The sequence below is a fragment of the Pleurodeles waltl genome, chromosome 9 (genome assembly GCF_031143425.1).
Source record: "Pleurodeles waltl isolate 20211129_DDA chromosome 9, aPleWal1.hap1.20221129, whole genome shotgun sequence".
Lineage (NCBI taxonomy): Eukaryota > Metazoa > Chordata > Amphibia > Caudata > Salamandridae > Pleurodeles > Pleurodeles waltl.
The window spans coordinates 1,081,270,176-1,081,285,573 of record NC_090448.1 but is presented as its reverse complement, the minus strand read 5'-3'; the positions used below and the strand labels follow the sequence as shown (position 1 = coordinate 1,081,285,573).

Genomic DNA, 15,398 nt, shown 5'->3' with positions numbered 1-15,398 from the left:
AATGTCCATGGCAGAGTCCAGTTCTCAGTCGCACAGGTGCATTGTCCATATGACTGGGGAAGGATGGAGCAGGGGCAGTTCAAGGTTGGACAGGGTGACAATGTGGGACAGTGGGATGACATCAGGGGCTATCTTAGGCTGGCGGGGGTCTTGCAATCCTACTCTGTCTTCTTGTGAGATCTCAGGTTCCGCTTGCGGGGTGGTTCTTCTTCTGCAGGAGGTGGGGTTCTGGTGACCTGTCGTTGTGTGGGGGCCTCCTGTCCACTAGCGCCGGCGGAGGTGGTAGGCTGTTCCTGGCCTGGGCTAGTGACAGGGGCCCTTTGGGGTGCCACATGGTCCCGCAATGTGGTGACGATCTGGGTAAGGGCCACGACGATGGTCCCCATTGCGGAACCGATGTTCCTCAGTTCCTCCCTGAACCCCATGTACCGTTCCTCCTGCAGTTCCTGGATCTCCTGGAACCGGGCCAGTACCGTCGCCATCGTCTCCTGGGAGCGGTGGTATGCTCCCATGATGGAGGAGAGGGCCTCTTGGAGAGTCGGTTCCCCGGGCCTGTCCCCCCCCTGTCGCACAGCAGCCCTCCCAGTTCCCCTGTGTTCCTGGGCCTCTGTCCCCTGGACGGTGTGCCCACTACCACTGCCCCCAGGTCCCTGTTGTTGTTGGGGTGGTGGGTCAACCTGGGTGCCCTGTAGTGGTGGACACACCGCTGATTTACGTGTCCTGGAGACAGAGGCATGGGCCCGCTGGGTGGGAGCTGTGCTGGTGTTCCCAGAGGGGGTTGGGTCTGGTGTAGCCTGTGGCTGTCTGTGGGGAACCGACTGTCCAGAGGTCCCCGATGGGCCGGGCTGCTCATCTGGCTCCAGGGAGACAGAGCTGCTGTCATCGCTGGGGGCCTCTTCTGGGGGTGGGATGGACATCTCTGGACCCTCCGTGGCGGTGTGGTGGCGTTCGGGTCCTGCAGGGGTATAAAGGTATGGTTATTGCTTCTGTGTGTGGCATTTCGTGTGATGGGTGGGTGTCCGTGTACCCAAGTGCAGGCATTTCCTTGTGGGGGCTTTTGTGAGGGTGGCTTGTGGGGGTGATGTGTGTGTGCAGTGGGCATGCTTTGGTGATGGGTGTCCATGCTTTGTGGTCGCATGCAGGGCTTGGTGTTGGGATGGGTGGGTTGTGATGGTGAGCCTTTTGCTAGGTGTTGGTGTGATGGGGGTGGGGTGAGGGTGGGGGTATGATTTGGCATGCAGGTGGGGTGGGGGTGGGAAGCAGTAGTGAAGATTTGACTTACCAGAGTCCATTCCTCCGCCTACTCCTGCGAGGCCCTCAGGATGCAGGATGTGCAAGACTTCCTCCTCCCATGCGGTAAATTCGGGGGGAGTAGGTGGGGGTCCGCCGCCAGTCTTCTGCACCGCAATGTTGTGCCTTGATACCATGGAACGCACCTTCCCCCGTAGGTCGTTCCATCTCTTCCTTATGTCCTCCCGATTGCTTGGATGCTGTCCCACCGCGTTGACCCTGTCCACTATCCTTTGCCATAGCTCCATCTTCCTGGCAATTGTGGTGTGCTGCACCTGTGCCCCGAAGAGCTGGGGCTCTACACGGACTATTTCCTCCACCATGACCCTGAGTTCGGCGTCACTGAACCTGGGGTGTCTTTGGGGTGCCATGGGGTGGTGTGGATGAGGTGTGGGGTGGCGTTTGTGGTGATGAGTGTGGTGCGTGTGGTGGTGTGTGGTGTTTGGTGCGTGGATTCTGTGTGGGTGATGGTGTTGTGTGCCTCTGTGTTGTGGGATTGTCTATTCTGTGCTCGCTCTCTAGCCTTCGTCAATAATTTCGGGTCGTAGGGGCTTGTGGGTGATGTGGGTGTGTGTTTTATATTGTGTTGGGTGTGTGGGAGTGGTGTTAGTATGTGTATCAGGTGTGCGTGTTTCAAACTGACCAATGTGGCTGAGTTTTCTATGTGTGAGTGTATTTTGACCGCGGCGGTGTGTACCGTCAATGGAATACCGCGTTTGAAAGACCGCCGCGTGGATTTGGGTCGGAATGGTATGGGCGTATTTCTGTTGGCGTGACGGTGGAGGTTTGTTCATCGCCATTTTTGCGCTGACCTTTGGTGTGGCGGACTTTTGTGGATGTCGGGTTTTTGGCGGTTTGCCAGTTGCGGGTCAGAATGACCGTGGCGGTTTACCGCGGCCGCGTTATGGCGGTCTTCTGACCGGCGGTAAGCGCCTTTTACCGCCGAGGTCAGAATGACCCCCTAAATGTTTCCGTGCTTCTCAAATCTCTCAGTTCTAGCACAACATGCAAATTGGTTGATTTGAACTCCTGCTCTGATCACTGTCAATCAATCAAAAAGCATACATACATGAATGGCCTTTAGATGATGGTAAAGAGCCTGGTGTGGGAAAGTGTCTGATAGGATTAAGTCAGACGCGATCAGACATTTTAAACAGGCGGCTCCTCCCCTGGGAACTCAAAGGGAGAGTTTCAAGGAAAAGAACGCTCCTACCGTCTCTAAATGTAACTGTGTTAAAAAGAACAATCTACTACAGTGTACTGGTTGACATGTTCCACGCTCTTAATGTCCAAAAGGATCGAACGGGTTTTCTTCAGGACCAAAAAACAACCAGTTCCTACCCAGTCTTCACTATTAGGCAAGAATATGTGTTCTCAGTGTGTGAATCTGTAGGAGTAACTTACACTTATAGATAGATTGCCTTTTTGGGATGACCCTCCCAAGGTAAGGAAAAGGCTCCTTGGAAATTCGCAAGCCGTTGGACTGCTGCAAAACCTTTGCTCCTTCAGTCCATACTGGGGAACCTACCCGCTGGCTGCGAACACATTACAGTCCTTCACCTCACATAACTATAGGCACGAGTATGTCCCTGTGCGGTACATCGGCACTCCTCAATAAAAGATCTCCGACAAAGAGCCCCCTTTCTAACCTGTCGGGCATTCCAGCGCCAGCTCAATGAAGAGCAGGCACGATGATGAGGCATGCCACCAACTGGTGAGTGAGGGCTTTGCTTCTAGCGATTAAGTTTCTAGATGACCTGGTTATTCTCTCCTAGTTGGGTTTGAGTAGGACAAAACATTTCGAAACAGTGTACCTGTTGCTTTTGATTTAAGATTCGGGAGACTGTACACTAGACCAACTCGTTCTCCCAATCCCTCAATTGATTACAGACAAAGCATACTGGATGACATCAGGTACATGTAAAGTCTTTGGTCCAAGGGGACCACCTGACACAGTCGGAAGCAATGGGGACATGTAGACGCAAATATACAAGAATATCAAAAAGAATATCAAAAAGGGTGAAGGGTGTGGGTAGTCAAAGTTGTCAATGTAACCTTTACTGTGAGGTTCACAGAAGACAGAAAGGCAGCAAGAAAGCAAGGAAAGGCCAACAAATACACAGACAATACAGAAAAGTAGAGCTTTGCCCCAGTATTTGTGTTCCCCCTTCTCTCTCGCTGTGGAAACGTGGCAGACAGGGAAAGAGGATCTGCTCCAAATTACAGTCCTTCTCACGTCAGGCTGGGCTGGAGCAGAAACAACACTGCACTCTTGGACAGGATCCCTGCCCTTGCGTATCCGATCCTCAGAGCAGTGCTCATAGCAACTGAGCCTAAGCAGTTGTGAAATAAAACAGTTCTTAATCCAGTGCACAGAGCTGGCTGTTTGCCATGCTTGGTGCAAACATATACAGTCAAGTCAACCAAACTAACTGTGCTGTCTCAGTTATGTTAGACCATTTAATTATCTCCTTACATCTACCCAATATGTCATTTAATGAACAACATAGCAAAAGAGGTCAGCAAGATCACACCATTCAAAAGGGTGTACAGAATTCCAGGTGGCATTCACCAAGAAACAAAATTAAACCTAGTAATGAAACAATCCTTGAGGATACCATGTACATCTATTACTGAATGTACTGAAAACTCAGACACTATTACAAAGATCCCTCTTCAACTAAACAGCGTGCAAATGTAGCCAATCTTCAGCTCAAAAATAGAAAAATAAAAAAGGACAAAACAAAGAATCCCGTTAACATTATAGTACTCACCTCAACCACTTCGTTCGTTAATAGGTAATTTTTAAAGATGTAAACATTCTAGGGAAGAGTAAGAGGTCACAAGACTTCTCCATAAAAATCAAAATGCCAAATGTACCAGCTGAGCAGTGTCCTGTAGCATGCTTTGAGGAATTCCTTCTTACTCTAAGATTGGCAGTGAAAACCACCCTCACCAAGTGCACCACTAACTCAAATGCATGTCATTAAAGAAGCCAAGGAGGAATATTCACACACATGAGAAAAGCCTTACAGACAGATTTAACAAGACCTCTCCATAACTGGGGAACCTCCTTCAAGACTGCTTTTGAGACTTCTGCCCTGCAACAGGTTTTGAAATTGCATTACTCAGTATTAGGGACAACATTCTCATTGCCTTTGCAGCAACAGTCTTCCAGTCACATTTCATTAGAAAGCAGTCTGACCTCTTTTCCATCTTATAAAAACAAGTTACTTACTGGTTCTCCAGCACTGGTATCTTTCAAAGTTTCAAATGCTGGAATGACTAGCTGTCATCTAGCTAGGAGTCCCACGGTGACAGTTCTACATCAGTACAAGTTAACTTCCTCTAGAAATAATATAAAAAATATGCGCTTTAGTGGCCAGGTCATCTCATTGGTAAAGACCCAAATTCCAACCAATGATGTGACAATGTACAGAACTTCACGCCCTCCTGAGGGTTTCATAGCTCAGATTTCCATAGCACTTGTATGAAAGGATACAAATAGTATAAGACACTCATCATGGAGGAGGGAGGGTCAGATGTGAATCTATGAAATATATCAAAGATGGAGAATTGTAGTTACAAGTAAGGAATGTTTTTTATCCTCTAGCACAGGATCTTTCACAGATTACATGCTTGAATTTTTAAGATATATAATCCATATGTAGCAAAACTATACCATTTTATCACATCGGAACATGGATGTATACATACATATATAAGAATCTATATATAAATTTACGAAAACAGGCTAACATCAATGAAAAACCTGAAAAAAAGATGACTCAAGATCATCTGTTCGATGGCCAACACATCTTTGGAAGAGTCTGCACCCAGACAGTAGTGTTTCATAAATGTGTGTTGATTCTTCCAAGTTGCACCTCTACACATATCTGATAGAGGAACTCTCACATACAGTGCCACAATGCCTGCAAGCCTCGTGCTGAATAAGCGGTCACTCTATAGAGGACGACCAGTTTTAGACTGGCAAAGTACGTTAAACAGCAACAAAAATCCATATCGCTACACCTTGCTTTGAGAGCAAACTCCATTGTTGAGGATGCCTGAGAGCTACAATGAGTTGGCTTGCTTTTCAAAAGCAGGACTTGGAAAGGTTAACATAGATTTTCAATCATCTGCAGACATTCAAGGAATGCAATACCCATTCCCTGCTTGTGGTAGGATTAAGGAAAACATTTTTGTGTATAATTGGTTTAAGTGAAAAACTGAAGGCACTTTTAAGAGTAATTTTGGGTTAGTGAGTAAAAGAATACTGTTTTATGGAAATGTAAAAATTGAGGTTTAATTGTAAATGTTTGAATCTTGCGGACATACCTGGAAGACAATAAATTAAAGCCAACAGCACAGGTTCCCAGGAGATAAATGTGATGTTGGCTTTGTGAATGGGTTCTATATGTGGCTTCATTGTAGGGTTTGGGTGGAAGAGAGAAAGCCCTGAACACACATCAATGGAGTTCAATGGTCCCGTAGACACAAGAGATGATGATCCAGGACAACACTGAAATAGTAGGCAGGTGGACCTTAACTGAGGAATACTTAAGCCCTGAACATGCTAAATGTAGGAGATTGGATAGAATTAGATCTGCTTACACAGATATATGGCTAAAGTCATGGTCTTCAAACCAAAGGCAGAAACGCTTCCGCTTTGACTTATATGTTCAGTTAGTAGTATTTATTCTAGTTTTGGGAGAAGATGAATTTGCAATCCAGAAGAATGTCGAACTTTGCAAACGCAAAGTGTTCAGGAGTCATGTTAACAAACGTGGGGATGCAGGATCATGGTGGAAAATGTGTCCATACTCCATCGACAGCTGACTGCAACATGCTCCCAGAGATATATGCGAAAATGGAAAATGCACTGTCCGTCAACCCTGTAACCCACTGTCTGCTGGCAAAGTACAAGCATTTCTTGTTCTTTCGCGTTGTAAAAGGGCTGTTTGAAGATCATGGTCATTAGTACTTGATGAAGTTCCATCTTGTAACAGTCACTTGTTCTCTTGATACATCTGTCCATTTGTTGTCAACACCTGGGAGATGTTCCAATGTTAGTTTGACTCCGTGCTGTATTGTCCAATCCCAAACAAGTTGTGCTTGTTCCGACAGTGCATGCAATCTTCTGCCACCATGTTAGTTTTGTTTTTACAAAAATTTAGTTTTCCGTCTCCTTATATTGCATTTAAATATTCAGTGCATATGTTAGTAAGTTTTGTAAGAATAAGCAATTGTCTTTCAACAATTCTCATTTGTGAGCCTTCCATTATTTTTCCTTCGGTCAGTAAGTACACTTTTTTTCCTGACCAACAAAACTGTGTACTAAACCACGAAACCAAATCAAAAACTAACAGTAAGTGTGTTGAGGCATTCAAACAATTTCTGGGCTATTGATATCTTAGGTTGGGACTAATTTGTTTCTATTTCATGAATTGTGTCGAACTTTATTCAACACTTCAAAGCATCTTTGGGGTTGATGTTCATCTTACTATCAAATGTTCAAGCTTAGCAGCACAGGCTGTTGGTTAGTTTTCTGCTCACCATTTTCCTCTCCCATCAGGACTAGTCAGGCCATAACGGGTTCCCCTTGTATGCCTCTCTCCAAGTCTAAATGGGTTTTAAAGTACACAAATAGTAAATCCCATGCTTGAGTAAATTCTTCCGTTCCTAGTCCTCTCTTCATATTCATTCACAATATAGTGCTTTCCTGTCTGGTCAACATAATTACTATTTTATACCATTTTCGACTGTCTGGAGATGTGAGTGATTTTCAGCTCATGAACACTCCTCTTTCAGAGTCTAACCTTTAGGGTTCAGAATTACTAGACGTGTTTCGCTTGTGTTCAAGTGAGTTTTATCTGTCACTTCTTTAAGTATTGAGGTGATCATCCCCTTTTCTACCCTTATTATCTGGTATGCCCAAAGCATGTGCAAGATGTCTCCCTTTCCGCTGCAACCACAGAGGACCTTGCTAAGGGCAGTGAGTGTACCCTACACAGTCACTCTGGAGTCAAAAACATTTTGTGCGGTATGTTGAACTTGAGAAGTTTGAACCTAGAATTCCTGGTTGCTTTAGCAGTATGTTTCAGAAGCTGTGCTCTCTCAATGTCATCCAAATGTCTAAGTCTTTAACCCACTGCCTCCTCAAACTCTCCAGCTCCTTCTCATAGGAACTCATCGATATTATGTACATCTGATATATGGCTCGTTTGCCTGCTCCTTATGTAAGTAATATATTAAAGTGCTTGATAAGTTGAAGGTTCTCCATCTTTTATGTCCCATAACTACTGCATTCCTCTAATCATGTTGATGTTAGTTAAAAATTGGCCCAGCAATACTTTGTCTTCTTGGATCAGAATCTGAAGTTCCTTAAGCACCCCATCTTCAGACAATTCCCCCCACAGAGTAAATTCCTGATAGAATCCTTTTTGTTAACTTGTTAAATCTATCCTGTTTGTTGAAGCCAGGAAAACCTTAGATTGGGATACTTGGTGAGTATATCCCCTCTGATCTTGTTTTCTTTATGCATCTGTCCCAAGAACACATAACTACTTTTATTAGTTCAGTATTCTTACAGATCGCTGCTCTCATTAGCATTAATTTAATTATTTCCTCCTCTCTCATAGATGTTATTAGCACTGTCTTTTGTGCTGGTGCATTTGCCACCCATTTGGCTGCCCATCACAATTGGGCTGCTGAATAACACTTATCATAATCAGCGGCTCCCAGCCCTCCCCTTGCTATGAGGCTCTTAAGCTTATCAAGAGCAACTTTTTGCATGTTATGATTCCATATCTAGTTTAACAGGATGCTATTGAGGTTGTTTAATAGTTCTATAGGGAGCCGAAATGGTAAACATGCAAAATATTATATCAGTCGCAGCAGGATCACCGTCTGTAAAAATGTAATATTCCCAAGATTGAGGCAATAGCTCATCCTATGTTAACTTCTATACTATCTAGTTCCCTTCTTTAAGTCCCTAAGAAGCGGAACAAGAGCAGTTCCCATAGCTATGAAGTAGTTGGTTCCAAATGAACAGCCTTATTATCCCCGTGATCAACTGGTTATATACCTCTGTTGAAACACTCTTATTGCCTTAGGGCTAGCGACCCTCATCATCTAGAATTATGGGTAGTCTGTCTTTTCTCCTTCTTAGCTTCTGGCTTTGTCCAACCCTTCCAGTTTTCCCCTTGATCAATCTGTGTACTAACCACTGCTTACGTTTGTAGCTTATAATCTTAGGGCCTCGCTTTTCTTTAACAATGTCTTGCATGGATCGCATTCTAATATTCCCCAAAAAGCTAACTTCTGGACAGAAGGACAATAACCTTTTATTCACTTCAAACAAACTATTTAAATAGTGAATCCTAAGCATTGTCATCACACCCAGGAGGCATTGGGTGGGTCGAGGGCGGTCTTCTCTGTCAACTAATAGAGCATCCTCACTGGTCACCCCCTGTTTATCCATTAGTCATGTTTGTTTATGACCATCTGCCAAATCATGGCGCAGTTAGAGCACCAAGGATATTGTATTTATAACAAAGCATATGCTGCCTACAGGTTAATATTTGGCAATTCTTGTTCACTCTCGCTTTTCCTGTGTTCTCTGTATCCGTGTCTTTACGCTCATCCTCCAAACTGGTCATGGCTTTGGTGTGTCTCCACTGCACTGTTAATCACCTTTCACCCTTGCCTATTGCTCCTGATGATCCTGTTTGTTGATTTCTTTAGGGAACACGGGCTGATGCTCTTTGTTCTGGGACACGTGTTGCTTTTAATGTTTGTTATTTGAGCCATTCCTGTATTCAATCCAAGTATGTCCGCCCATTGCCATGCATCTTGTAGGTCAGAGAAAAAAGTGTGTTATGTCATCTTTAATTACTTTTAGGCCGGCTGGGAAAACATGTATTTGATTTCTTCTCTGAAACATCTTTTTACTGCCATAAGCTATTCTCCGTTACTGTACAGCAGGTGTTTCAGCCAGAAAGAGCATGACCTACCATACTGTGGATCTTGAATGAAATGTCTTTTCTGGCCTTTGGAATAGACATCCCTGTCTCAAATTTCACTTGGTGGTAATTCCAGCCAGGGGTGGGGGGAGGGGGGTTCATCTTAAAAGAGGCACGCTATGAGGTATTTCCACGATATAAAATCCAGACAGGCCTTCGAATGTGTCACAGTCCCTTTCAGTCACTCTTCCTTGAATTTCATCATGTCCCTTGCTTCCACATGTCCACGTAGTCCAATGACTTTGTCCTTTGCTCTAACATCCAGGGTGTATGTTAAGCATGTTATTATGTGCAGTTCATGTGGCATATGCATGGTGTGTGACTGAACCAGAGTTTGGAGACCAGTGGAATTAATTCAGGATTCCCCATGGCCTTGCATTGCACACGATGGGGGATAAGGACTGCGTTCTAAGATGGTGGAGTGTATTTCTCACACTCACCAGTGCTCAAGGGAGAAGACATGGACAGCGAAGTGAGGGGGCTGAGTCAGGGCTCCTGCAGACTTTCTTTGAGGTATTTATGTTAGCAAGGGACTGCTGATTAGTCTTACCAAACATTGCCTTTTGTTAGATGGAGGAGGTGTACGGGTAAGTGGCAGGACTACATATTCTTGTGAAAAATGAGGAAGCCTTTAGGTGGGGCATGTCTTTTGCCTCTATTTTTCACTCATTTGGGGTGTTGACAGCCAGCTACAGAAATCTCTCAACTCTTTGTGCTTCGGTTGATGGTGCTCCACGATGGAGAAAAACCTGTATTTAGCATAATCTTTTGATACAAAGACTGTCTGGAGAACAGCTGAAAAGTACACATGAAACCAGAACCACCCAAAACAAGTTCTATACTTGAGACTGTGGAGCCACATCTCATGTCTGCCAGGTGCTTATAAAAGTGGGTTCCCAACTACACAATTTTCTTGCAGTTCTACATGAAAGGAAATAATTCTCCACAGAATACATGGATGGCTACTGTGCAACTATGGCTGGTGTCTGGTTGGAATCCTAGGTCTAGATTTCTTGCTAGAGGAGGTGTATAGTTGGCTTAAAGTGCCTAGAGACCTACCTGCCTGCTGAAAGAAGCAAGCAGCTCGCCTGGCCCTGCAGGAGGAGAGACTGTCCAGGAAGCAGTGAGATCCAGCACATCTCTGGAGACTGAGGGACACCTAGAAGAGGTAGATTAATCAAGAGCAATCCACGAGGACCTTGGTGCCAAAAGGACCCACACACACTTTCCTGCTGTGATCCTGTGACTGTGAACGGTCTATGCCAGACTGCATCTGTCAAATTGCTCACAGTCTGTGAAAGGCTGGTTGGCATGCTGCCACCCATGGCCCCACTGAAGATTGCCAATGCAACTCAGCTCTTCCAGCTGGCGTTCCAGAAGGCAACCCTGAGAAGACCTGCGTATCCTGTGAAGTTGCAAGGCTACAAGACCCGAGACCAAGAGCACATATGTATTTGGGGAATACTGCACTTGAGCCTTAATCACACTACTCCTGAAAGCCTCTAATCAGGGGGGTTGGGTGGGGAGTCAGAACGAGGACCCCAGAAGCAGGGAGAAGTTAGAAAGTGAGGGAGGGGTGAGTGGAGTGCCTGCCAAAGGCTGCAAAGCATCATCCACATGGGTCCCAAAGACGCAGTCACGATCGAAAGGCATGTCCAGGATGCAAGGCTGAACGTCCGACCTAAAAGAAGAGCAGCGCAAAAAAAACAGTGGTGCTGACTACATATAAGATCCTCATCCGTCATAGCAGCTCCAGCTTAGGTCTTCTCTCCTTCTCTTAGGATTGCCAATGCTTCCTCTTCTGTCTATTCCTCAAAATTACGCTATGGGGCCATATCTGTGAGTTGTAGTAACAGACGACAGTCAGAAGAATTGGCAGTTCTAATGATGATGGAAGCTAGGAATGAGGCTCTCTGGTCAAAGGTGTCCATCTGCCTACCTTCACTATGTGGAGGAGCTTAAATTAGAGAAGATAGGTTTCTCTGACAGCATTGCTCTGCTTGGTTCTAGCATTGAAGGGACAAGTGAGGCATAAAGGTATGCTGTCAAGGGCTCTGTACATTTTATCCAGCCTAGGTACAAAGACTAAAAGAGAGTAGTATTTGCATAATTTTTATTCCTTCTTGCCAAAAGTGATTAGTTATGGGAAATGATTTAACAGGCTTTCAAGGCACCTTCTTAAAGTCATAGAGAAAACAAACAGATTATGTCACTTGTATGGTGTTGCCCAGTAGAAATCTGCATGAGTCTATTACCACACGTGGGGGGTTGTAGTGGAGAAGCCAGAAGACATGCCAGATGCTCTAGTAGGGGAGATATGGTTATGTGGCCTTGGGGCATGTAGCGGAGCTGGTTGTGGTGTTGTCTACTGCTGAGGTTTAGGTGAAGCTGATTGTGGTGCACCTTCTGGTGAGCTAGTGTTGAAGGAAAGCAATTACAGTAATCTAGTATTATTCGATAGAGATAATCTGAAAAGGCAACAGGTACCATAAGCATAGCTGGCTTCCTGGTAACGTGATAGCTTTTTGTACTCATCGTGTAGGAAGTTGGCTCTGTATGTGCTATTTCAAAGTAAGGAATAGCATGCACAGAGTCCAAGGGTTCCCCTTAGAGGTAAAATAGTGGTAAAAAGAGATAATACTAATGCTCTATTTTGTGGTAGTGTGGTCGAGCAGTAGGCTTATCCAAGGAGTAGTGTTAAGCATTTGTTGTACATACACATAGACAATAAATGAGGTACACACACTCAGAGACAAATCCAGCCAATAGGTTTTGTTATAGAAAAATATCTTTTCTTAGTTTATTTTAAGAACCACAGGTTCAAATTTAACATGTAATATCTTGTTTGAAAGGTATTGCAGGTAAGTACATTAGGAACTTTGAATCATTTCAATTGCATGTATACTTTTCAAGTTATTCACAAATAGCTATTTCAAAAGTGGACACAGTGCAATTTTCACAGTTCCTGGGGGAGGTAAGTTTTTGTTAGTTTTACCAGGTAAGTAAGACACTTACAGGGTTCAGTTCTTGGTCCAAGGTAGCCCACCGTTGGGGGTTCAGAGCAACCCCAAAGTCACCACACCAGCAGCTCAGGGCCGGTCAGGTGCAGAGTTCAAAGTGGTGCCCAAAACGCATAGGCTATAATGGAGAGAAGGGGGTGCCCCGGTTCCGGTCTGCTTGCAGGTAAGTACCCGCGTCTTCGGAGGGCAGACCAGGGGGGTTTTGTAGGGCACCGGGGGGGACACAAGCCCACACAGAAATTTCACCCTCAGCAGCGCGGGGGCGGCCGGGTGCAGTGTAGAAACAAGCGTTGGGTTTTCAATGTTAGTCTATGAGAGATCAGGGGATCTCTTCAGCGCTGCAGGCAGGCAAGGGGGGGCTTCCTTGGGGAAACCTCCACTTGGGCAAGGGAGAGGGACTCCTGGGGGTCACTTCTGCAGTGAAAGTCCGGTCCTTCAGGTCCTGGGGGCTGCGGGTGCAGGGTCTTTTCCAGGCGTCGGGACTTAGGTTTCAGAGAGTCGCGGTCAGGGGAAGCCTCGGGATTCCCTCTGCAGGCGGCGCTGTGGGGGCTCAGGGGGGACAGGTTTTGGTACTCACAGTCGTAGAGTAGTCCGGGGGTCCTCCCTGAGGTGTTGGTTCTCCACCAGCCGAGTCGGGGTCGCCGGGTGCAGTGTTGCAAGTCTCACGCTTCTTGCGGGGAGTTGCAGGGTTCTTTAAAGCTGCTTCTGGAAACAAAGTTGCAGTCTTTTTGGAGCAGGTCCGCTGTCCTCGGGAGTTTCTTGTCGTCGTCGAAGCAGGGCAGTCCTCAGAGGATTCAGAGGTCGCTGGTCCCTTTGGAAGGCATCGCTGGAGCAGAGTTCTTTGGAAGGCAGGAGACAGGCCGGTGAGTTTCTGGAGCCAAGGCAGTTGTTGTCTTCTGGTCTTCCTCTGCAGGGGTTTTCAGCTAGGCAGTCCTTCTTCTTCTTGTTGCAGGAATCTCATTTTCTAGGGTTCAGGGTAGCCCTTAAATACTAAATTTAAGGGCGTGTTTAGGTCTGGGGGGTTAGTAGCCAATGGCTACTATCCCTGAGGGTGGGTACACCCTCTTTGTGCCTCCTCCCAAGGGGAGGGGGTCACAATCCTAACCCTATTGGGGGAATCCTCCATCTGCAAGATGGAGGATTTCTAAAAGTTAGAGTCACCTCAGCTCAGGACACCTTAGGGGCTGTCCTGACTGGCCAGTGACTCCTCCTTGTTGCTTTCTTTGTTCCCTCCAGCCTTGCCGCCAAAAGTGGGGGCCGTGGCCGGAGGGGGCGGGCAACTCCACTAAGCTGGAGTGCCCTGCTGGGCTGTGACAAAGGGGTGAGCCTTTGAGGCTCACCGCCAGGTGTCACAGCTCCTGCCTGGGGGAGGTGTTAGCATCTCCACCCAGTGCAGGCTTTGTTACTGGCCTCAGAGTGACAAAGGCACTCTCCCCATGGGGCCAGCAACATGTCTCTAGTGTGGCAGGCTGCTGGAACTAGTCAGCCTACACAGACAGTCGGTTAAGTTTCAGGGGGCACCTCTAAGGTGCCCTCTGTGGTGTATTTTACAATAAAATGTACACTGGCATCAGTGTGCATTTATTGTGCTGAGAAGTTTGATACCAAACTTCCCAGTTTTCAGTGTAGCCATTATGGTGCTGTGGAGTTCGTGTTTGACAAACTCCCAGACCATATACTCTTATGGCTACCCTGCACTTACAATGTCTAAGGTTTCGTTTAGACACTGTAGGGGTACCATGCTCATGCACTGGTACCCTCACCTATGGTATAGTGCACCCTGCCTTAGGGCTGTAAGGCCTGCTAGAGGGGTGACTGACCTATACTTGCATAGGCAGTGAGAGGCTGGCATGGCACCCTGAGGGGAGTGCCATGTCGACTTACTCGTTTTGTTCTCACTAGCACACACAAGCTGGCAAGCAGTGTGTCTGTGCTGAGTGAGAGGTCTCCAGGGTGGCATAAGACATGCTGCAGCCCTTAGAGACCTTCCTTGGCATCAGGGCCCTTGGTACTAGAAGTACCAGTAACAAGGGACTTATCTGCATGCCAGGGTCTGCCAATTGTGGATACAAAAGTACAGGTTAGGGAAAGAACACTGGTGCTGGGGCCTGGTTAGCAGGCCTCAGCACACTTTCAATTGTAAACATAGCATCAGCAAATGCAAAAAGTCAGGGGGCAACCATGCCAAGGAGGCATTTCCTTACACATCGTGTCTGTCGTAATGGGGACGACTGTATAATTACTTTGATTCCTCGGCCTCTTGAGAATACCTTTGGCTCGCTTCTTGTTGGTTTTGCTGGTCTCTATCATCATTTTGACATTTTACGTGCAGTCACATCAGGCTGATGGCTGTCCCGGTAGTCCTTCAACTTGCAAATGTCCTGTGTCCATAAATTTTGATACATATGTCAAGGAACTTTACTTGGTGAAGTATGTTCAGGAGCCAAAACCAGTACTTCTTTTCTTTTTTGGTTCTGTCAATGGCGGAATCGTCAACAGGAGTGTTGCTTGGCAGTACAGTTGTCAACAGGAAGTTGCATCAATAGCGTCTGCAGTAAGACAGAATAGAAACAGATCTCGGTCTTCAAAGAGGTTGTTAACGAGTCAGTCAGCAGAGATTCTGAAGTCATTTTTTCTTTTTTATGGGCTCAGAGGACTACTTTGGTGGACTATCCAACTTCTTGTCACACTTTTCAGAGGGCTTGCAAGGGGTGCATCTGTCAAAAATAATGGACTCTTGTAAGACAACAGAGTTAGAGATCCTCCTTCCCTCACTGTGACATTTGGGTGGTCTCTTACATTAGTTGGAGGAACAATGTGATGACTCCTCATCATGTAAGTAGTCTTTTTATTTTAAAGGCAAAGTAATCACCTCTGTCGGTCCTTCAGAGTTTTGGCTGAAATGTTTCAGCAAATTTTACACTCCTTGAGCTTGTGTTGTGGGTACAATAAGTAGAGGATACCTGAGTGTGGGGCCACAAACAACCTAGCCTTACAATAGGACTTGTAAGCTCTGAAGACAGCTGTCTTAATTGACCAAGACACTGTGATGAAAAAAATGAAT

At 46.1% G+C, this 15,398-nt stretch overlaps 1 protein-coding gene across 3 annotated transcripts in view; it reads right to left on the bottom strand.

Annotated features, from left to right (window-relative positions):
- Positions 1-15,398, bottom strand: part of MIDEAS (mitotic deacetylase associated SANT domain protein) — a 588,535-nt gene that overhangs the window by 487,441 nt on the left and 85,696 nt on the right. For 2 of the 3 annotated variants that reach the window (XM_069208745.1, XM_069208746.1), the window contains exon 2: positions 4,529-4,638. The exons of the other annotated variant lie outside the window; for it this stretch is intronic. The gene's annotated coding sequence lies outside the window, so the exon portion shown is untranslated. The remainder of the gene's footprint in view (positions 1-4,528; positions 4,639-15,398) is intronic. 3 annotated transcript variants of the gene reach the window in all.